The 24,079-nt window shown below is 56.4% G+C and overlaps 1 long non-coding RNA gene across 1 annotated transcript; it reads left to right on the forward strand.

The window, feature by feature from the left end:
* Nucleotides 1–16,891: 16,891 nt before the first annotated feature.
* Nucleotides 16,892–17,206, forward strand: LOC121145879. Its single transcript, XR_005882098.1, has 2 exons — nt 16,892–16,964; nt 17,064–17,206. It is a non-coding gene; the product is annotated as an uncharacterized LOC121145879 (long non-coding RNA).
* Nucleotides 17,207–24,079: the final 6,873 nt, after the last annotated feature.

Genomic DNA, 24,079 nt, shown 5'->3' on the forward strand with positions numbered 1-24,079 from the left:
GGGAGTGGGCACGGTGCTGGGACGGGTCCGAGCAGCAGGGAAGACCCCGGCGCGCCGCTGGAGTCCGAGAACCTGTCGGGCAGCGCCTCTCCAGCTCCGCTCTCAACGAAATTCCGGGGACAGCGACTCGGCGAGCCAGGGCACACGGCGCGCTGGAAGGTGGAGAGACAGGAGGCTCAGATTGCCCCGCTAAGGCACCGAGGGGCAGCCAGGGCAACCTCAGCCTGCCCGTTGCTCCAGACCCTCAAACCCAATACAACAAAAAAGTAAAATCTTCCCCCGGATTTTCCTATGTGTACAAAGGAGTGCTCACGGTGGAGGCGGGAGGAGAAAAGAAAAGGCCCAGGGGATGCTAATCTCCATGGACGGGCGCGGAGGGCAAGACGCCTTTCGCTGTTTTGTTTGTTTGTTTCCAGGGCAGAAAAAAGGAAATTCGACACATATTTTTAAAAATCTGCCCCCGACAACTGCTGCAGGCTGGGAGAGCAAGCAGAGAGCCAGGAAACCGAGCCCCCGCCCTCAGTGACACGGGGCCTTTGTCCTCTTTCCTGAAGCCCCCGCGACTGCTGACCGAGCCGAGATAAAGGCCGGGTCAGCGCCCTGCGCCGTCCCCAGGGAGGAGGCCGAGGGGTCGTCCCCCTGGCCGCCCTCAACCCGCGCGGGAGAGGCCTCCAGCCGGCGAGCAGGGGCAACCGAGCCCTCAGGTCCGAAGGAACGCAGGTCCCGTTTCCGCTCCGAAAGCCGCGGGCACTGAATTCAGCCGTGCGTCCCCACCAGCGTTTCTGGTTCCTTCTTCAAGGCTCCCGTCTGGGGCGAGGCACCGCGGCTCCCCGCTAGGTTCAAGGCCCTAGAAGTTGAATGGAACTCCAGCTGTGCCGTGACGCTGGCTGGGCTCGGCGGGCCCTCGGGATCCGAACCCGCGCGGTCACTTTTGCGCCCTGTGCGCCCACATGGCCACGACACTCCTGACGCGGGGCCTCACACCATCAGCACACCACCTGCTGGTCCTTGGAATGGGTCTGCTGAGAGTCCTGGGCAGTTGAGGACCCCACCCGCAGCCTCCGGGGCAGCCCTAGGCTTCGCAGGACACGCAGGGCGCTCTTTCTCCGCAGACACTTCCGACCAGTACCACTGATGCGCTGGCCGGACCAAGCACCCAGGTGGAGATGGAAGGCCCTCCCGCGGCCACGCTGCGTGCCCCCACGTGTGGCCTAAGGCCCCCGACCCCAAGGGACCCTAGAGCCGCGCGTCCTCGCAGGCCGTGGGTGAATCCTTCCACCTCCCTCCAGCACGACTTAGAGCGTCCTCCCGAGCCAGCGGGGAGGCAGCGGAAGGGCGGCAGGCCGAGGAGGAAGGCCCTCTAGCCTCTGGGAGCGCACTCCACCACCACCTCCACTCTCTCCCTGCCCCCAGCGGCCCGCTCGAGGGTAGGGGTCCCCACTGAAACTGGAGCTGCCCACCGCGCGGCAGATGAGAGATAAAGGAGCCTGTGGCGCCAAGGTGCTGAGAGGCAGACCCGGATCCGGCCTTTTCCGCAGCCCAGAGCTGCAGCCGACTTCCTTGAGTGGCACTGACCCAGTGCGAGAGCCGGGTCGGCGAAGCCGTGTGCAGAAAGGGGATGGGTCCCGAGCCTGTGCGAGGCTTTCCTCGTGGCAAAGCGGAGCGCCTCCCACGCACACCTCAGGCGTTCTGAGCACCCACCCAAAGGGGAACCGGGTTCTCGTGTGGAACTGTGCGTGTACAGAAATGCACCTGCGTGCACGTGCAGCACAGGTGTGTGCGTTGGCCACGGGTACGCGCATTCACGGGCGCTTGGGGTGTGCGCGCACACGTTTGGAAGCTGCCCCCGCATCTATCCTGTTGACTCGCAGGGACATAGAGGTGGAACCCGCAGGTCTGTGGTGTGTTCATCTTCCCACGGACTTCCCAGAAGAGGCCTCGTGGTGGCTTCAGGGTCCGTTTTTGTTAACTGCTCAGAGTGCCCTGCCTGGACCTGGAAACCCAGGCACCCAGAGATGGGGGTAATTCGGGGCTGGCCGAGCGCAACCGAAACGCAGGCCACAGTGCCAGGGGCGCAGCCACCCACGCGCAGCTAGATCAGACACCCGCCTGGCCCGTGTTTCCAAGGCAGCCGCGTCAAGGCCTTTTCACCTCAGCGACAAATCCAGAAGCCAGCCGCGTCTAAGTGTTGAGGCCAGAGCAGCGACGTAATTAGCAGACCCCTTGAGGCCAGAGGCGCTCCAGGCCGGCGGTCCTGGAGCGGAGGCCCGAGAGCTAGGGCGAGTTCAGCAGCGCCCGTTAAACGTGTCTGGATCTGCAACCGGCTTTCCACGGCAGCACCACGGCCACTCTGACCTAGCCTGCTGCCTTCGCAGCAGGATGCAAAAGCTACCTTACTTTAGCCGCCGTGAATCGGCCGAAAAACATGAATTTGGGGTTGGTGCAGGGTTGTTATTATTATTAGTTTTGGGTTTTTGCGTTTTTCTTGCTTCACCTTTGGAGACGTCTGGTGCCTCGCTTCCGCACAGCCCCCTCCCCGCCCCCGCGCCGCAAGTCCCCGATGCCCCAGAGTGAGGCTGCCCCAGGGCTGCAACTTGACCGCATTTCTCCTGTGCCCTTGGGCTGGCGTGCACTCCGGCCTCCGGGCTCCAAGGCCGCCCTGCACCCCGCAGTCGGTGCAAAGGAGCGCACGGCTGCCTCCAGGCTGCCCTCTGCTGGCACCGGGCTAGACCACCGCCGCCTCGGCCCGCACAGCTCTAGAAGCACCCGCGCCAGGGGCTGGGGCTGGAGAAAAACCACCCCTTATCGCTGCGGCCCCCGCATTTCTCAGTCCCCACCACTGCTCCCCGCCAGCACCGGAGACTTGGGGCGGGATGGGGGAGCTCCCAGAGCAGCAGCTCACGCTGCAATCCCGCAGTTTAGCGGCTCCCGCTGCAGATCCGAGGCGAGGGGTGCAGCGGCGTGGGTAGCCACGACCTGCCAGCCACGGTCCGGTCGACATGCATGCTCCTAGCTCACTCCTGGTCCGCGCTACGAAACCTTCCCTCCCTCTCCCGTTCACTTCCAATTCTACTGGGTGACCCCTTGGACTCCTGGCTGCCTCCACGTCTTACTGAGCCCTTATCTGCTCGACCAAAAGCCCATCGGAAATGGAAGGTGTCCCCTTAGCCTAAGTCCTCGCCCCTGAGGGCAGCCCTGGGGGTGGGGCAGGCCCCTCCTGAGATCCGAGCTAGACAAGGTGCAAACCCTGCGGTCCTCCTGCCTTGCGCTTCCAGGGCTGCGTCAGGGCTTGGCACGTGCTCATTTTCCTTCGTAAGAAGATAATTTACATTGAGGAAGAACTGAAGTAACGGAAGATTAAGACGTAAAAGAAAGCAAAAATTACAATCGCCCTTCCCCAGCCGCAGGCCGGGGGCGCTCTTCCCAGCTTTCACATATTTTAATAAAACTAAGTCTAATTCCCGTCATCGGCAGACTACAGTTTTATAGAATTTACAAGCTTGGATCCTCCTTGTCTTAGCCTCTCACCATGAGGCGTTCTCCATATCTTATTTTTAAATAACTTTGAGTGACCATTTGATAAGCCATCATGTGGATGAGCCACAGTCCTTGGGTCTCCAACAGCGGTTCTCTGTTTCAAGCCCGGGAGTCTTTGAACCCACACTGTATTTGCCATCAGTAATCGATCCACTTTTGTTCAAGCTTTTAGAAGTATTTCAAAGGCAGAGTTACAGAGAGACACTCAGTCCCCAAATGGCCACAACCCGGGAACCTGGGCCTCCTTCAGACCACCCACCTGGGCGGCGGGAGCCCTAGGACTGCAGCTGTTAACCACTGCCTTTCCAGCTGCATCAGAAGGAGAGCAGCTGGGACTCAAACTGGTACTCATGGGGATGCCAATGCTGCAGGCGGCGGCTAAGTCCACCGTGCTACCCTGTTGGTCCTGCTTGTTCAACAATCACAGTGAGCCTCTTGCTGATAAGGAGAGCCTTGTCCCATTACTCAGAACACAAAGAACTCACCCGGAAATCTGGAGTTCCCTTGAGCTAGAGAAGGACCCCAGCCCTGCTGAAGCTGCCTCCACCTGCTGGAACCCCTGGAGCTAGGGAGATGGGAGAGTTGTCTTTCAAGAAACTGGGACCAGCAAGATAGCCCCACCATGTTTGTAAAGATAAAGTCCCGTCGCCCCATGACCCAGGTTTCTTTATTCACTGTTGCATAGTGGTTAGAAGTTTAAGATGCCTTCATTTGACCTTGGATCATCAATCTTTAGGTGCTGTGTGACCAGGACTAGCATGGTGGTATAGCAAGCCAACCCTCTGCCTGGGGTACCAGCATCCCATATGGGCACTGAGTCATATCCTGGCTGCTCTGCTTCCCATTCAGCTCCCTGCCTGTGGCCTGGGAAAGCAGTTGAGGATGGCCCAAAGCCTTGGGACCCTGCACCCGTGTGGGAGACCTGGAAGAGTCTCCTGGCTCCTGGCTTCGGATTGGCTCAGCTCCAGCTACTGTGGCCATTTGGGAAGTGAACCAGCAGTAGAAGATCTTTCTGTCTCCTTCTCTGTAAAATTATCCCTTTCAACTAAAAATTAAATAGATTTTTTAAGGAAGAAGCAGCTGTGTGAGCTCAGGAAAGCTCATCAGCTTCTTCATTCAGACTGCTGGAATAGCAGCAATACCTACGGCACCAAGTGTGCCAACGCTCAGATCGCTGCGTTCGCACGCTGGGCCTGTCCAGTCACCCGGCCTTGGCACTGGCTTCCCCTGCCTGTGCAGCCGCAGCAACTGTCCTCTTCCTCAACCCTTGACCCCACTGCCACTGTCACACACAAGCTCAAATCCTGGCACCGAGCCGCGGCCAGGCTCTGGGGGCCGAAGGAGTCATTTCCAGCACTCGGTCGGTCTGCTTGGGCCTCCTGGCAATCAGACCTGGGCCTGGGCTGTTTATACTAGCGCCGTTCAAACAGGAAAATCTGCAAACCCTTCATTCACAGGGATCCGGCTATTGTTGGGTCAGAAATGATATTTTTGTTTCTAAAATAAAAAGTACATTTGCTGCTACACACACACGCTTTTCCCCTCGTCTGGTTGTCTACCAAGCTCGGGGAGGGAAGCAGGTGACCTGGGTCCTTCGGCGGCCCACACAGGCTGACCTGCACAGCAAGCCTGAGCTCCCCGGACCTTCTCTGCACACCCCCACACTGGGCTCTTGACATCTCCTAGACAAAAAAAAGTACCCCCAGGATTCATCGTCTAGAATTGATAGTCTAGGGGGGGAAAAAATGAAAGAGAATTTAGAATATTAAGCCAACCAGCGTGATTCCAGTAGACTCGGCTGCTTGGAAAATCTCAGCAGGAAAGGTTTTTCAGCCACAGACTGCCTGCGGGCTGCTCCTTCACGCTGTCCCTGTCCCGTGGAGCTGGGGTTTCTCCACGTGGCTCAGAGGGAGCCAGCAGGGTGGCCTGTTCCCACGTGAGTGGAGAACGGAGGTTTCTCTAAGTCTGGAAGGGGCAGACTCCAAAGCATCTTCCAGGGACCTCGGGAAGTCACAAAGCAGCCCGGCTCCAGCACAGGACGGATGTGTGAGTGCATGTGTGGGGGTAAATACACATATATGTTTTACATGTTTTCTGTTGAGCAGACAACTTTGCTTTCCTTTCTTAGTTTTGTATTTTTTTCTTTTTTCCATGCACTGACTCATTGCCCAAATACCTACAGCATCCACAGGCCGCAGGTGGAGCTGAACCCAGCCCAGGTCCGCGCCATGTCCTCGAGGCCGCACCTGCTACGTTGCAGTGTTTCAGCAGCAAATGGAGTCAGGCAGTGCTGGGACTCGACCTCGGGCACTTCCATAGAGGATGCGAGTGTCCCTAACCACGCCTTGACCAAAGGCCACGTGCCATTTTTGTTTTTTTCATGAGCTTTTGAAAACACTCTCTTGAGTTCTGTTTCCATCTTCTAGTGTGAAGGAAGCTGCCCAGCCCACCTAGATCAGGCCCCATCATGAAGGGCCACCCTGGTCCCATCATCAGAGGCTGTCCCTCAAGGAGGGGGGACTCGGCAGACCCCTCCTCCAGGGGAGAGAAGAGCCAGGGCCCCCTGGCCCCTCAGAGAGCAGGCAGAGTCCTCTGGGTTCTGTCTGGTTTCCCCAGCCAGTTCCAGCTCAAGGCTTTCTCAACCCTGTCTGCGCTCCAACATTACCCAATTGGAAGGCAGGGCCCTTTCCCAGGCTCCACATCTGGGGTCTGCCCTGGCACCTTTTTACATCCCTAATGGTTGCAAATACAACTTGGGTTCAGAACTATGGAAACAAGCAAATAGGGAAGCTACCACGAAAGGTAGGGCCTCAGAATAACCAATCAAAGGGAGAGTTACTGAGATCCAACGGCTTGGTTTCAATTAGAGACTGACATTCTAATTCGACTGTAACTGACACTCTGCCCTTTCTGATATCCGTGCAGTAACAAAGCCCGTCAGAATGCCTGTCAGAGGGTCCTGAAGCGCTAGACTAGAGGGCCCCCGAGCCTCAGGTACCCCAAGACCAGCTGCCCATCTTTCCCAGGTTCACCTCGACCTTCCTCGCCCTGGCCGTAGGTCTCGGTTCCCAGGCTCCCGCAGCTCCCTGACCTTGAGGAGGCCGGTGGCGGGGGAGCTTGGAGGGACACCTGGCCCTGGCTCCCAGCTTCCTGGAGGACTGCATTTGTTGTGCTTTCATTTCTCCTCTTGCTCATTTTCCCAAAACAATGCATCAGCCCATCAGCAAGTGTTTCATAAACATGGTAGAAGCAGCATCAGTCCTGAGGCACCTGCTCACTGGCACAAGGGTAGCAGTGGCCCCAGGCGCCTCCTGTAGATGCTTCCTAGTCTAACCGGGCTCTCCAAGCTGGCCCAGTGCTGGAGCGGGAGGGGCGCAGGAAGGAGAAGGCAGCTGTGGGGCCTCCTTGTGTGGAGGATCAAGAGGGGACAGGCGGGCTGCTCTTCCCAAGACAGAATCACCCCAGAACTGCCCTTGGCAGCCGGAGCCAGGCAGCACACACAGCAAAGCCAAAGGGCCCGCTGCAATGAAGGATGCTCAGAGAACAGGGTCGGGCAGACACTGGGAGCTTTGGCTGCAGAAAGGACCCCTGGGGCCGGGTGCAGCCTGGGTACTAGATACTTTCTGCTGGGTTCCACTCAGGCCATTGCATCACCTATTGGAAATGCTAACTCCTGGGGGAGCTGGTATGGTGGCTCAGCTGGAGAAGCCTCCACCTTGAAGCGCCAGCATCCCGCAGAGGCACCAGGTGCTGTCCCAGCTGCTCCACTTGTGGTCCAGCTCTCTGCTTATGGCCTGGGAAAGCAGTAGAAGTTAGCCCGATGTCTTGGGTTCCCGTACCCCTGTGGGAGACTTGGACGAAGCTCCTGGCTTCAGACTGGCTCAGCTCCAGCTGTCGTGGCTGTTTGAGGGAGGGAACCAGTGGGTGGAGGATGTTTCTGTCATTCCTTCCCTCTGTATCTGCCTTCCCAATAAAAATAATTTTTTTAAATGCTAATTCTTAGCAACTCTGGGATGGGGCGGCAGCCTGTTTGGCAGGTGCCTCCAAGGTAACCTGATGTCCACTAGCGCTGGGCACCAGGGCTCTGCCCTAGGGAACGCAGGGAGGTGTTCATGCCAGACAGCCCACACAAAGCACAGGGTAGGTCCAGCACTTGCAGTCGCTGAGCCCTGACTGTGTTCCCAGGAGCCAGGCAGGGCCTTGGAGAGGACAAGGCGCTAGAAGAGCCAGCACACCCTGGTGGGCCTCCAGCCTGTCCTCGCTCCCACCACACACGGGGAGAGAGGGGAGGACTTCTGCCCTGGCAGGTTGATGCAGAGACAGGTGGTTCCCAAGGTCCGTTCCTCGCACCAGCAGCAGCTGGAAGATTCTTAGACCACACACACACCCGGCCTTCCAAACTCAGGGTGGGCCCGCTCTTTGTGCCCTAACTAGCGCGCACGCTGAGTCGCTGCTGAAGGTGGAGGGCCCCTGGCCTTGCCTGGCCGGCCGAGAGGTGATCCGACCTGCCCGGCCTGCAGCACACAGGCGCCCAGTTCCCCCCGCGCCGCGGGCTGTGACCTGGCGGGGAGGAACGACGGCCGTGAGATCCCGCTCTGACTTGCTTGTTCCGTTCCGGGAGGAATAATTTGTTTCGTATTGGAATCAAAGCGCCTCTCGCGGCTCTTCCGTTTTATCTCGGCTTCTCGCGGGCCCCGTGGGAAGAGGCTCGGGCCGCGGCTGCTTCCCATTAGGGCTTGCATGGTCCCCATTACGCGGCCGGCTCCGCGCGGAGCCCGTCCCCGCTAAGCGGACGCAGCTGACCGCCCGTGCGCCCGCCGCCCACCGCCCCGCGCGCCCTGGACCCGAGCCCACCTGGCCTCCCGCCGCCGGGGGCTCCCAACACCATCTGACGAACCCCTCTCCTTGCCCCGCTCCCCCGCCTCAGCCTCAGGCTTCCAGACCCGGGTTGGCCAAAGGTGGCACCTCGGGTGGAAAAGGGCGCAGAGCTACCCTGAGGGCGAGCGGAAAGCATGCTTCCGCGTCACCTGCCGGTCACCCCAGCCCCAGGCCTCACAGTTGCTCAGGAAGCATGACAGGCCAGTTGTTCTGGGTCAGCCTGCATGTGACGGCTTGGGAAAACTGGGAAAGAAATGGTCACCACAGAGAAGCACGCCCAGTCCTTGCCACCCCTTAGCCCAGCCCCGAAAGGACCAGATGCAGGCGCTGCGCAGTCCACACCCTGGCTCCCTGGGGGGCTCCGGGAAGCAGCCAGCACTCCCACCCTACCCCCAAGCCAAGCACCCAGCGCAGAAGGCCCTGACATTCCGAACAAAGGTCACACACACACTACCTTTGATTTTTTTTCAAATGGCATGAAAATATTGTAATAATTGCAGCAACTTAAATTATTAAAAGCAGCCACACGGTTCTGAACACTAACCAAGCAATTACTCCGGTTTTATGGCGTTGCCACGCCATTGGTTCGCAACGATCTAACAAGTGCAAGTTTTCCACCCGTGCGGATGGCCAGCTGAGCCATCCCACGCGTCCACGCACTGGAAAAAGAGAGCGTGGCAGCGGGCACTTTTGATATTTGACGCTTTCCTTTCAATTATTTATTGAAGAGTGCACCCTGTGTTTTAGTAAGCTTTTAAGTGATACGTAGCTTTTGCAGGAACCCTGGAAAGTTCAACACATCGTGAACGTGAGCACCAGCCGGTGCCAAGTCCCCTTCCGCCTGGGAAGGTTTATCCACCCGGCGGCTTTCGGTCACAAGATGGTAGCTTTGCTTCTTTTCATCTGGAAAATCCCCCTAGTGGCTCATTTATACCGGGTGCCTGGTCCATACCTGCCCACTGTCTCACTTCATTCATGCAAACTCTGACTTCCTTCCAACACGTGAGAAACGGGAGACTGAGCGAGAAATCCTGCACAGGGTTCCCTGGGTGGGAGGGACCCGTGGGCGGGGACGGAGCCGGTGCCGCAGCCGTTCTAGCCACCACGCATTTACAGGACTGTGTCACCAGGAGGCCTTGGAAGTCTCTTCAGATTTTAAATTCTGGATTATATAAATCTCATTAGGACTCATAATGGGCCATTATATTTGCATTGATTACCATCTTTGTAAAAGCTTGATTTATTTACTTGAAATAGAGCTGGAGGGGGAGAGGCAGACACAGAAATCTGCAACACCCGGCACTGGGTGCTCCGAGGCCAGGAGCCTCCGGCCTCCCACTGTGCTCCGAGGCCAGCCCAGCACTGGGTTCCGAGGCCAGCCAGGCACTGGGTGCTCCGAGGCCAGCCCGGCACTGGGTGCTCCGAGGCCAGCCCGGCCCTGGGTGCTCCGAGGCCAGGAGCCTCCGGCCTCCCACTGTGCTCCGAGGCCAGACCGGCACTGGGTGGTCTGAGGCCAGCCCAGTACTGGGTGCTCCGAGGCTAGGAGCCTCCGGCCCCCACATGGGCACAGGGCCATCCGGCAGTGCTATCCCTAGCATGTTAGCAGGGAGTGCATCAAAGGTGGAACAGCTGGAGCTTGGACTGGTGCCCTTGCGGGATGCTGGTATTGCAGGTGACAGCTGCACCCACCACACCACAACTCCAGCCCCAACTACAATTCAAAAACAAAGCAAGAAAAAAAAAGAACTTCTAAATAATGAGAACTTAAGTATCTAAGAAGAGAGAGAGTACCAGCAAGACAGAGACGTGGCGAGCTGTGGTTCCCGGACTGAGGGCCAGTCACTAGGATTCACCGCTGACTGCAGTAGGTGGCACATTCAGATAAACAGCTAGCTGTCGGGAGAAGGAGTCTTCTCTCCCAGCCTCTCCCACAGGGTCTGAACCACCTTCCCAGAAGCCCTCGGCAGGCCTCCCCATGCAGCTCAGGGGCCAGGACTGAGTCCAGTGCTTGCCCCTACCAGTCCCTGCTGAACCCCCCTCCACCCCCCGATGTGGTATGCATGTGGCCATCAGGGCCCCTCCAGCCCTCACTGCCTCTGCAAACTGACAACCTTCCTTGGAAATGTTCACGCCCTGAGTCCAGGAGGGGAGCTTCCTTTGGGGTTCCTCATCACCTCAGGGGTGCCAGGCTGGGTGCCAGCTGTTCGCCAGCCTGGCCGACTGTTGATGCAGTCAGTAGCCAGCCAGGTCCGCTCAGCTTCACCAAAAAAGGGCAAGGCTGGTCAGGAAGCTGGACTGTGTGGGGTGGCCACTTTGGGAAGGCCCGGGGTGAGAGACACACCCATTCAAAACCTTGGCATCTGGAGCTCACTGCTTTTTAAAAGATTTAGTTGCAAGGCAGAACAACAGAAAGCACAGGAGAGACAGGAGAGAGAGATGACTCCTATCCCCTGGTTCACCCCCCAAATGGCCACCCTGGACAAGGCTTGGCATGGCTGAAACCAGGAGCCAAACACGCCACCTGCTCTGCCTTTCAAATACATACATACATACATACATCTTTTCTTAAAGTTAGTCAGCTACAGGCTCATTGGCTCTTTGAGTCCTGCCTGTAGTTGCCTTGGCAGGGCCAGATCAAACAATTTTGCAGGCTTTATCCTGCCCATGGGCGGGACATTCCCATCCCTGGGCTAGCAGATATCCTGGCCAGGGAAAGACCTCACAAGGTCTCAGGTTTGGGCAGTGGCAGTTCCCCAGGCAGCCACACGGAGGCGGTGTGGTGCAGCGTGGAAGCCCCTGGTGCCTCCATCCAGTGGCTGGAGGGGAGCTGACTCCTATGTTAGGGCTGGGGACGCTTAGCACCCACAGACAGAAAGGCTGGGAGGGCCAGGTTCCAGGAACTTTTGCTGAGGATGCCCTGGGGATGCGCCAGGTGCAGGGAGGTGTGAGATGAGAACCAGGGTTCCTGCTTCTCTGAGCAACCCGTAGCCCCCCATGCTTGCTAGCACGCAGAGCCCCAAGCCGGCCCCTCTGGTGGGGTGCTGTGCCAGTTTGGGGGCCTGTCGGCGCCCACTAGGGCCCACACACGCTCACATGCGGGCCCCCAGACTCTGTTGGCGTGCAGGCATCTGCTCCCACATATCTTTAAAAAAATAGAATACACAACTTTGCTGGCATGTTGGTATAGGTAACACAAATTTGGCATTAACCAGCTCAGGATGCCTGTCAGCTATTAGCTGCTGTTCTCCCAGCAGTGGAACACTTACCTGGGCACAGGGGACACCTGCCTGGGCACAGGGGACACCTGCCTGGGCACAGGGGACACCTGCCTGGGCACAGGGGACACCTGCGTGGGCACAGGGAGCACCTGCCTAGGCACAGGGGAGCACCTGCCTGGGCACAGGGGACACCTGCCTGGGCACCTGCCTGCACTGGGACACCAGGAGCAAGTTTCTCCCGCCCGACATTGAAACAGCAGAGGTGCCTGTGTGGCTGCACAGCCTGGGACAGCCAAGAGCAGCCACAATGTGAGGGTGTCTCCCACACCCCACAGCTCAGGTGCAGGTGGGGACAAAGTCAGAGGCGTTTGAACAAGATGGGCCCATTTTGGCTCTCTGGCCTACTTCCCAAGTGTTCACCCCATCAGCCCAAGCTGGGGCCTCCTAGCCAGGAGACACCAGCTCTGGCAGGTGAGCAAGCCAACCTGTGGGAAACTGGCTGCACCTGTGGAGGCCAGGGAGGAAATCCCGGACCAGACTGCGATTCACAGCAGCTTCCAGGCCACTGGCCCAGAACAGAGGACAGACTCGCCAAAGTCACATCTGTGTGGGTGACACGGCCGGGAGCCAGGTCTGGGCTCTGACCCTGCACTGGGTCACAATGCGAATCTTCACACTCCAGGCAAGCAGGGGCGCAGGACTTCTGCTCAAGTTGCTTGTTTGTTTTAATTTACTTACTTGGTAAACAGAGTGACAGAGGAAGAGAGGGCAGAGTGAAGTCTTCCACCTGCTGCCTCATTGCCCTGAGTGGCTGAAACAGGAAACAAGCTGGGCCAGCCCTCGCCAGGAGCCTCTGCAGGATCTCCCACGGGTGAGCAGGAGCCCACGCCCTTGGGCCATCTTCTACTGTGTCCCCAGGCCAGCAGCAGGGAGCTTCGTCAGAAACAGATTAGCCGGGCCCCAGACTTGTACTCCAACCTGGGGTGCTGGAGCCGCAACCTTAACCGACTGAGCTTTTATCACTGCAAGGGAGACGCGCATGCTGCAGTGCAAAGTGGCTGCACATCGCCATGGCTCCCTTGGGATGGATCCTCTGCCTGAGCCCGCACCAGCCCAGCCTCTCCGAGCCGGGTGACAGCGAGAACGCTCACTGAGCATGTCATTAGTCAAGATTCTTCAGAGAAACAGAACCAGCTAGACAGAGAGAGCGCGATGGCAAATCCAGTAGGCACCGTGTGCCAGCACACCAGCCGTTCTCACAGGGCCCATGCTGTGTGGCGGCAGCAAGGCCACCTCCACAGACACACCTGTCATTTCTATTGAGAGCACCCTCTGCTTGGAAGAGCTGCCCCTGCCAGGGAGGCGCCTTGGTTTACCCCATGTCTTGCTTGCCCGCGGTTCCGCCTTCCTCGCCACTGTCTCTTGCACACTTGCTAGGGTGCCAAGGAAGCTCCAGGGGCACGTTCGTGACCCAGCGCTCAGTGCTGCAGCTCAGACTTGCCAGGAAGCCCGAGCTTGGCCCAAGCTCCCAGGGAGCTCCAGCCAGGCTTCTCTGCCATGCCCTGAGGTCTTTCAACCTGCCTCTGGCGAGCACAGCCAGACCACAACCCCCCAAGCTCCATGCACTAGCAGGTGGGCCAAGTGACAGGCAGGGGGCAGCCTCGCTCTGGAAAGTCCAAATTACCCAAGAGGAAACACACAGCTTAAAGGAAATCCACGCCATGAAACCTGTGCGAAACAAGCAGGGTTCCTCTCTCCGCACAAATCAGTCATCTCCCCGGCTCACTTTGAGGCGGTATCCAGGGAGCGCTTCCTGATCGCATCGCTGAGACCAAGGCGGTCAGGCCAAGATTGGGCAGCCAGGACGTCAGCCAGCCAGCCATGTGGAGGGAGGGCAGCAGTCAGCCCTGGGGAACAAGGCCGGGTGCAAGGATGAGACCTGTTCCAGCCCCAGAGCAGGCACAGGCAGGCAGGTGGGGCGGGGAGCGGAGGCCAGACTCCCTCCCTGAGCTGAGTCCTCTCCCTTCCCTGTGAAGGCTCCGCTAGATCCCGGGTGGGGCTGCCTGCCCTCTCCCAGGGCAGTCAGGAGGCCGCCCAGAGAATGTGATCTAAAGTGACCCCTGAGCCCGCGACACAACTTGATTTTGCTGATGTGCTACTGTCCCCCTCCGGCATGGGGCATGGCTCTGGTCTGTGGCCTCCCCTAATGAGCTCAATCCAGCTGTGCCCAGCACCTCGGGCAACAGGCCTGGGGTCTCCCGAGCGTCCAGGAGCCAAGGCTTCTGCTGGTGACTCACCCTCCTCCCTCTGCCGGTCCAGGGCGGCGGCACCTTGAAAGGGGCGGCCCGGGCCTTGGGGCACTTCCTGGCGGCCTCGAGGATCCTGAGTCTGCTGGGGACAGACACAATGTCGCACAGAGACAGTGAAGCTGGCCAAGCTTTCCAGAGGCTGCAATCCACACTGCGCACGACACAGAACCAGCAACAAAACAGACCTCTCTGTGAAAGGGGAAGAACTTGGCAAGGACAACAATGAAGCACATCATACAGAAGAGGAGAGTAAGAAAGCTTAGGGAGAGGCCAGTGTTGTGGAATAGCAAGGAAAGGCTCCAGCTGCGGTGCTGGCATCACACAGGCTCCGCTTCGTGTCCCCACTTGCTCCGCTTCCAATCCAGCTGACTATCAATGCCTCTGGGAAAAGCAGCAGGACCTGAGTCCTCGGGGCCCTGCACTGTGTGGGAGACCCGGAGGAAGCACCCAGCCTTGGCCCGGGTGGTACACGGTCATGGGGAGCGGCAATGCTGGTCCGCTGCCTCCCTCTCTGTAAGGTTCACTTTCAAAATGGATAAATCAGTGTTGGGAGAAAGGACCCTTATGGATAGCCCCACCTCTCAGGCCTGCACCACGGTGTGGTTCCAAACCTGGCAGAAGGCGGGCCAAGTCCTGCCAACACGAGCAAGAGGGCACACTCAACCCTTTGCAAAAGGAAGTAGGTCCAACAAAGAAAGTTCAGCAGACCTCCGCCTCTGCCGAGCCCAGCCCACCAAGGGACTGCCAGGAGCTCACGGGAAAGGTAGAATGAAACGGCGAGCATTGTCGTTGTAGTGGCAATGCCGGTATCCTGGTTCGATCCCCGGCTGCTCCGTTTCCAGCCAAGGCCCCGCTAATGCGGCTGGAAGGCTGGAAGGCAGCCCATGCATGTGAGCCCCTGCACGCACATGACGTGCCAGGTCGGAGTTCCAGGCTCCCGCCTGGCCCAGTCCGTGCTGGTGCAGCCACTTGGGAAGTGAGCCTGCAGAAGCAAATCTCCTCTCCTAGTAACCGTCTTTCAAGTAAGTGGTTAGCTTTTAAAAACAGAAGGAGTAAGGGCAGGTGTTTGGGCTAGGGTGTAAGACACCAATTCGAGGGCCCAACGCGATGGCTCAGTGGCTAAACCCTCACCTGGCAAGCTCCTGGCTCCTGGCTTCCCACTGACTCAGCCCCAGCGCTGCAGGGCTGGCAGGGGCACCCCAACCCCAGGTCCCTGCGCCATGGGCCCCGAAGGCGCAGCTGGGCTGCCGCCGCCAGGTGGCACCGTGACTCCGCCTGGGCCCGGGGACCCCGGGGTCTGGACCGCCACCCCGACCACGAGCGGGGAGGATGGTCTCCATCCGTGAAGACGCCTGGGAAAGAGGCACCGCGGCCTTCCTGCCGGTCCCGCTTCCTCTTCCCGCGTCAAAGCAGAAGTGCCGGCAGGGGCGGGGCGGCGCAGCTGCCCAGGGCGCTTTGGGAAGTGAGCCGGGCAGGGTGCGTTGGGTGGCCTCAGATGCCGTGGCCAGCGGCGGTGCAGCAGCGGAAGGCCGCACCTCCTACTGGATCCCAGGCCGTCCGCTTCAGATCCAGCTTCTGCGGCTGTGGGAGGCGAGGGCCGAGGGTTCCTGTTAGCCGTGGTGGGTGAGAATGGGGCAACCAGGCTGTTGGCAGTATTGGGGAGTGAAGGGGGGGGTGACCTCTGCCTCTCAAATAAGACAAAATTGATGTTAGCTGTTGTTATTAGCCTGGGTGTTTTTCCTGCCTTGCTAGTTAACAAGAGCATAAAAAAAAAAAAAAACAAAAAAAAAACAAAGCCCTGTTCTTTTTATTGGAAAGACAGATTTACAAAGAGAAGGAGAGACAGAGAAAGATCTGAAAGACAGAGAGGGGAAGTCTTGTCTGGGCTGGAACCTGCGAGGAAGATGCTCCTCGTGGGTGACGCTCACCCAGTTAGGAAAGGGCTGCGCGATGCTTGTGCCATCCACTCAAAGGTGTGATCCAAGATTTTAGTGGGCTAAGGTGGTCTCTGTCTCCCACTGGCTCCCCCGCTGCACTACCCCCCTCCGTGCAGTGCTTCCACAGTCAGGCTGGTGGGCGCCCCGGGGCCGCACTAAGAGCCCCCACAAATCAATAAAAAGAAAGCTGATATCATTTCTAAAAAGGTAGACATTGGTACCGACACGGAAATCCCTCTTGATATGGGGGACAGGCAAGCAGCTAAGCTGGCCGAGTCCTCAGTGTGTGCGGCTTTGTAACTCCACCCTTACCTGTCAGTCCAGCACAGTCACTCTCCATGATGCACCTGTGTCTCATGTGGGACCAAGAAGGAAGTGACGCCATGATGGCCACACAGAAGTTCAGCTCCATGTGGAGGCACCGTGATGCTGCTGGTCAGCCTCAGATTTCACTTCATTTATGCTCAACACAAGCTCGGGACACACAAGCCCTCTTTCGGAGAGATGCTTTGGTCCTGGCTGCTCTGCGTCCTGGGAGGCGGCAGAACAGGACGCAGGTCCCTGCTTTCACATCAGAGACCCAAATGGCACTTCCGACTCTGGCTTTGGCATGACCCAGCAGTGGCACGGCAGGCATCGCTCCCTCTGACCCAGCTCCCTGTTGGTGTGCCTGGGAGTCCTACAGCTACATGGGAGACCCAGAGCAGGATCTTGGCTCCTAGCTCAGCCATTGTAGCCACATGGGGAGTAAGTCAGCAGGTAGATCTTTCCCTGTCTCTCATTCTCTCTGTAAATCTGCTTTTCCAATAAAAATGAATGGCTCTTTAAAAAAGCAAAACAAAATAAAACAGAATCCCCATCGAACCTGCACCCTATCTGGCTTGCTATTTCATTCCAACTACCTTGTCCACAAGGACAAGACCTACCAAGGTGGACAAGCCCTGGAAAAGCCGGTCCAGCTTCCACCTGCTCCTCCATCTCATTGAAATTTTCCCACCCCTAGGAACACCCCAAGACCCCAAGCTATAAAGGCCCAGTCTGCTGAAGGACTGGGCTTCTGCCACGTGGTCATTCCACCTGCGTGGGTAAGTGCCCATCTCTGAACTTACTGATCTCTAATATATTCAATTTGGTTGTGAGTTCATGTCCTGTCCCCTCTCTGTTTCGCACCTCTTTTCGGACAGTTGGTGCCCCATCTCTGCACCTCTCTCCCAACACGGAGCACGTCGTGACACAAGCTCCCCTGGCCACACTGTGCGGCGTGTTCCCGGGCCTGCGGATGCGCTCAGCGGACTCGGTCAACCGATAAACCCGGGGAGGATCTTCTCAACCCTGGAGCAATGAAGCCAATTGCTCAGAACAATCAAAACCACTCAAGTCACAGCCTGGGAACACTTCCGCACGCCGGGTCTCGCGGGCGTCATCAAAGGCCCACCTCCCTGTCCGTCTCCTCTCCTACAGGCACAGGAGAAATGAAAGGACTGACGTGTCCCTCCCGCCTCCCTCCACACCTGAGCTTCCCACCCTACTCAGAGGCCCACCTGGGCATGCATCTCTCCCAAATATGTAAATAATATTTTAAAAATAAAAATTTGAAAATCATTTCAAAAAAGCTACTATTAGGGAAATTGATTGTTTCCATTTCCAATCCAAAAAATTCTGTACGTGCAATGTGACAGACATGCCAGGTGTATTGATTTGGTCAATGAGTGTTGCATCCGTGTATTGAAATGCACTGTGCCCCAGAAAGCACAGTCGCCATGTTCCACTCCAGCTTCCCAGGCCACAAGCAGGGAGCTGGAAGGGAAGCAGAGCACCGGACACAAACTGGCATCCATATGCGATCCCCATGAGATCTCGGCTCATTCAAGGTAAGGACTTGAGCCACTAAGCTACCGTGCTGGGCCCAATCTTAAGCTTTCTGATGAAATGCTTGACCAAGTACTTAAAAGAAAAAGAGATAAATATTTCTATAATATTATGGGTTTAGTTGTGACCCTTAAAAAGATATCTTGGAGCAGGTGTTTAGCCCAATGCTTGAGACACCGGATAAGAACCTCTGGAGCTGCCTGCTAACAGCCACTGGGAGGCAGTGGCAGCGATCCAGGAGTTGAGCTCTGTCACTTGGGGAGACCTGGAGTGATTTCCCAGCTCCGGGGCTTTGGGGCTGGCCCAGCTTCAAGTGTTGAAGTCATTTAGGAAGTAGCTCGCAGATGGCGCTCTGTCTTAATGCCCCGAGCCCCAGTACCAGTGACTGTGACCTTATTTGGAAATGGGGTCTTTGCAGATGAATGCACGTCGAATGAGGTCATTGGGGAAGGCCTACCCCATCGATGGGTGTCCTGATAAAAGGACAAGGGCCGACACTGTGTGCTGACAGAGATGGAAGCCATGTGTCGGCCGGCCAAGGAAGGCCAGGAAGAGATAGGACACTTTCCTAGGAACTTCAGAGGGAACATGGCCCTGCCGCTTCTTAGATCTGAGGCTGTGTGCCTCCAGAGCAGGCTGCTGGTTTGAGCCACCGGTTTGCGTTCTTGCTCTAAGAAACTGCGTCCTTTGATCTTGCCATCAGCGTCGGTAGGCGTCACGGACCACTTTGCTGTGCCAGAGTTTCATGTTCTTCGTGGCAGTAACTGCTCACTCACCCACCGTGGGTGAGACGAACGCAGCTTGCAGTGAGCCATATCTGGAAAAATCCGTAGCTGACCCTCCAGCTTCCCAACAGGGCCAGAGGGATGGGCAGGCTCACCCCAGCCTGAGATCTGGAGCCTAGTTCTTCAGTTCCGTCCTCTTGCCCCCAGCAGCTCCAGCCCCTCTTCCTCTCCAGCCCCGGCACCCCACCCAGCAGCTCCAGCCCTTCTGTCTCAGTCTACCTCTGTCCCTCTGTCTCTTTTTTTCTAAGAGATCTGCACCCAATTTATTGGGGTTATTGATTTGACTATCGCTTTACAGAAAATACAAGGATACTTAAAAACAGATATAAATAGAATATTGGGACATCCTACACTATTCTTGTCTATTTAATTTTTTTAAAGATTTATTTTTATTTTTATTGCAAAGTCAGATACACAGAGAGGAGGAGAGACAGAGAGGAAGATCTTCCATCAGCTGATTCACTCCCCAAGTGGCCACAATGGCTGGAGCTGTACCAATCCGAAGCCAGGAGCCAGGAGATTCCTCCAGGTCTCCCATGCAGGTACAGAGTCCCAAGGCTTTGGGCCGTCCTTGACTGCTTTCCCAGGCCACAAGCAGGGAGCTGGACAGGAAGTGGAGCAGCTGGGATTAGCATCGGTGCCCATATGGGATCCTGGCGCGTTCAAGGCGAGGACTTTAACCACTAGGCCACGGTGCCGGGTCCCTTGTCACTTTAAAAATTCTGTGTTGTCAGGGCTGGCAGTGTGGCATAAAAGAGCAAGCTAGAGCTTGCAACGTGGGCAACCCATACAGGCGCCAGTTCCAGTTCTGGTTGCTCCACTTCCAACCTGTCTCCCTGCTAATAAACTGGCAAAGCAGGAGAGAGAGAGAAAGCCCATGAGCTTCGGCCACTGCACCCATGTGGGAGACCCAGGTGAAACCCCAGATCCTCGCGTCAGCTTGCTTCAACTCTGGCTGCTAGGGCCTTTGCAGATGGAGTGAACCAGCACACACAAAATCTCTCTCTCTCCCCTGCCTTTTTTCTCCCCCTCTGTAATTCTGCTTTTCAAACGCAATGGGTTAAGCTGCTGCCTTTCACATTGGCATGCCATAGGAGCCCAAGTTCCTGACCTGGTTGCTCAGCTTCTGGTCCAGCTCCCTGCTGATGTGCTTGGCAGTGGCAATGGCTCCAGCATGGTCCCTGCCACCCACATGGGAGGCCTGGACTGGCTTCCTGGCTATTGGCTCTGACCTGGCCCAACTGCACCTACTATGGCCATTTCAGGAGTGAATCAGCAAATGGAAACTCTGTTATTTTTTTCTTTAACTTAAGGATTCATTTTCTTTTCATTTGAAATGCAATTAGAGAAAGAGAGAGGTCTTCCATCTGCTGGCTCACTCCCCAAATGGTCACAATAGCTAGAGCTGAGCCAGTCTGAAGCCAGGAGCAAGGTGTCCCCTCTAGCTCTCCCATGTGGGTGCAGAAGCCCAAGGCCTTGGGCATCCCCCGCTGCCCTCCCAGGCACACCGGCAGGAAGCTGGATGAGAAACAGTATAGCCAGCACTGAAACTGGTACCACATAGCATGCCAGTACTGTAGGTGGAAGCTCTCGAATGCCAAGGCAGCGACTCAATTATTTTTCTTTTTTCAGATTTATTTATTTATTTGAAAGGTAAAACTACAGGAAGGGAGAGAAAGATTTTCCAACCACTGGTTCACTCCCCACATGTCTGCAGTTCTCTCAAATGGTACATGGATGTTTTAATGGCTAAGCTAAATGTTTACCCTGCATTTAGCGTCTTGAAAGATGATTCTAGCTGCTGTAAGAATTATCTGAGCAAGAATGGAAAGTTCAAGAATGGAAGCAGGGACAGATGAGCTGCCAGTTGTCCAAGACGCACTTGGCTGGTCACCGAGTGGCTGAGAGAAAATGGATCCAACACGCGTTCCCGTGTGTTTTGGAACCAGTGTTGGGCGTCGAGACTGGGACCGTGAATCTCCTGGGCTTCGTGTCGTCAACACCTCTGGGTTCCAGCCATCTATGATGAATTTGATATATTGATTGGACTGGTGCCAGGAACCCCTGGGGAAACCCAGAAAGACATACTTCCTAGAGGCACAAATTAGCCTCACAGATAGTTGAGATGAGGCTGAAGGAGGAGACCCAAAGACAAAACCTAGGCTTTTGCCGAGCAGCCACAGAAACGGCAGCACGGTCGGCGAGCTGAGAAAGCCTTGGCAAAGAACAGAGGGTCTGACTGCGGTGTGGCTGCAGAGTTCCAGCTGGTTACCTAACTCTTGCAGAGTAGTGAGGGCAGGCAAGCTGGGCCTTGCGAGCGCGGTGGGTGGGGACTCTGACAGCCGCCGGCTTCCCTGTTTGTTTGTTTGCCTGTGGAGCTTTGAGAGCCTCTGCACAAAGCATGATTGTGATAATTACTATGGCAAAGATCCCAGCTGGGAGCTAAAACACCCAAAGGCGGAAATGGAACCCAACACGGCACAGCCAAACACTTTCCCCAAATCGCAGCTCGTTAGCCAGTCTGGAGAAGAGCCCCAGTGATCAAAAGGAAAGAACCAGGCCTTAGTCACCTACGGAAAGAGTGGAGAAAGGGGAAGTTCTGGAAGGACTCCTAGAGCAGGCAGAAGTTCTAGGCTACAAAGGGCAGCTTCTGGGCTTTCTGTGGGCAGGGGGAGAGGGAGAGGACCAGCAGAGGCCCAGGAGGAGGGCAGGGTCTCAGGCCGGGCGATGCACATGCCCACCTCCCCTCTCCCCTCCAGCTCCAGTGTGAGGAACCTGGCTGACCCTCTGTGGGACAGAGCCCTGAGCCTCAGAGAAGGCTCCAGCTCCAGCCTCTTGAAAGCTTCTGGTTGGAGCAGTCACCTGCAGGACACTGAGGACCCAGCCCAGCTCCATAGGCACAAAGGGTGTGTCACTGCAGTGCCAGGCACGGGGCCCTCAGGGATGTGGTATGCCACCGCAGGGTCACACTTGAAGTTAAAATGCCACTGATAGCCCGTCTGGGTTGCTCATGTTGACCCAAACTTTACCCCTCGTCTCCACAGGCCCACGGCACTTCAGGTTCACAGATGGCTTCACACTGTCAGGTCCAGGGCTCTCCAGTTTAACCACAAGCTACCAAACAGCCAATAATAACCCATAGCTGAGAAGTACTTTTTGATTCACTCAGTAGCTATTTGTTGAACTCCCGCCATGTGTGACCATTAAGAAAACTACTAAAATAGTGCAATGAGAGACAATGGAGAACCAACAGAATAGATCATGAATAGAGGTTGGAGTCTGGATATATTTTGAGAAGCAGAGCCAGGGCCCGGGAGCAACGGCTCTATTGGCTAATCCTCCCCCTTGAAACTCTGGAATCCCATATGGATGCCTATCGGTGTCCTGGCTGCCCCACTTTCCATGCAGCTCCCTGCCTGCAAAGTGACAGAGGACAGCCCAAAGCCTTGGGACCCTGCACCTTCGGGGGAGACACAGAAGAGGCCCTGGCTCCTGGCCTTGGATCAGTTCGGCTCTAGCTGTTGCAGTCACCTGGGGAGTGAACCAGAAGATGGAAGATCTTTTTTTCTCACTGTAAATCTGACATTCCAATCAAAATAAATAAAACTTTAAAAATATTTGTTCACCTTGGGCTCTGCATGGCAGCCTGGTGGCTAGGGTCCTCCCTTTGTATGCACTGGGATCACCTGTGGGTGCTGGTTCATATCCCTGCAGACCCGCTTTCCATCCAGCTCCCTGCTTGTGGTCTGGGAAGGCAGTGGAGGACAGCTACATACACACATACAGAGAGGAGGAGAAGCAGACCTTCCATCTGCTGGTTCACTCCCCAAGTGGCCGCAACGGCCAGAGCTGAGCTGATCTAAAGCCAGGAACCAGGAGCTTCTTCTGGGTCTCCCATGCAGGGTCCCAAAGCTTTGGGCCGTCCTCAGCTGCTTTCCCAGGCCACAGGCAGGGAGCTCGATGGCAAGTGGAGCTGCCGAGATTAGAACCAGCACCCATATGGGTGAGGACTTTAGCTGCTAGACCACGCCACCGGGCCCAAATTATTTACTTCCTAACTTATTAAGACTATTTTATGTTTTAATTATAAATAACACATAAAAATTTGCTGTTGTTTCCATTTTTTTATAGCTTTTTTTTTTTTTAAAGATTTATTTTTATTATTTTTTCATTGGAAAGGCGGATATACAGAGAGGAGAGACAGAGAGGAAGATCTTCCGTCCGATGATTCACTCCCCAAGTGAGCGCAACGGGCCGATACTATGCCGATCCGAAGCCAGGAGCCTCTTCCGGGTCTCCCACACGGGTGCAGGTTCCCAAAGCTTTGGGCCGTCCTCGACTGCTTTCCCAGGCCACAAGCAGGGAGCTGGAAGGGAAGCGGGGCTGCCGGGATTAGAACCGGCGCCCATATGGGATCCCGGGGGTGCAAGGCGAGGACCTTTAACCACTTGCGCCACCGCGCCGGGCCCTTTATAGCTTTTTAGTTAAGAAACTCAGTATAGTTCTTATAATTCTAAGAACGTAAAGTTATTGCCTGTCTCCTTCCCTCTCCCCGTACCCTTTTCCTTGCTGTACCCGGTAAGCGTACAGCTAATAGTGTTAAGTACACTCACATTGTTATACTGCCAATCCCAAGAACTTCTGCTTGAAAACTTAAAGCTGCCCACAGAGACGCCTCCCACACCTCTCCTGTACCAATCCCCTCCACCTTGCGCTTCCATGACCGTGTCTACTCCAAGATCGAGTGGGCTCACACAGCATTTGTCCTTTACAGCCGTGGTCATCTCATTATCCACCTTGTGCCACGTGACGGGATTTCCTGCCCTTTGAAGCCGAAGCACTCTCCACCCTGTGTAATCACTGCCTTGGGCAGCCCTTCAGCTGTCAGCACGCGCCCGTCTCCCTCCTTGCCTCCCTCCTTGCCTCCCTCTGAATAATGCTGCTGTGAATGTGGGTGTACAATTATTTCTTCCAATCTCTGCTCTCGGGTTTTTCAAACTAGATATGCAGAAGTGAAATTGCTGGATCAGATGGTGGTTCTATTTATAACCCGCTGAGGAACTGTCATGCTGTTTTCGTAGTAACTGCGCCATTCGACGTTCCCGCCGACAGTGCAAAGGTCCAAGCCCTCCCCCTCAGCCACACACGCTGCTTCTGATTTACAGTTCCACGAGATGTATTTGGGGCAGAACAAGCACAATTGCCCTGGATCCAACAAAGCAGACTCTTCGGTGTTGAAGTTCCTCATTTTTAGGGGTGTTTCTGCCCTCCCCCTCTTGTGGTTAATTATTCACTGACGGTTCTGAGACCTTGAGTCCCGAGTGGGGAGTTTTCTGGAAGTGTGAGCACAGCAAGGGAGCAGTGAGCCATCCACCAGGGTCAGGAGATCGGAGTGCAGATAAACCCGGAAACACAACCTGGTGGAAAATCAGGGAGAGACTTTGGGGATTCCCAAGCAGAGGGAGCCACAGCGGCTTCCTCAGGGTGACCAGACTAGCAGGTGCTCCGGCTGATTCCCCATTATCTCCTTCTCTGACCACAAGAGC

This window comes from Ochotona curzoniae, unplaced genomic scaffold, assembly GCF_017591425.1.
Source record: "Ochotona curzoniae isolate NIBS_2020 unplaced genomic scaffold, NIBS_Ocur_1.0 contig_1302, whole genome shotgun sequence".
NCBI classification, from domain to species: domain Eukaryota; kingdom Metazoa; phylum Chordata; class Mammalia; order Lagomorpha; family Ochotonidae; genus Ochotona; species Ochotona curzoniae.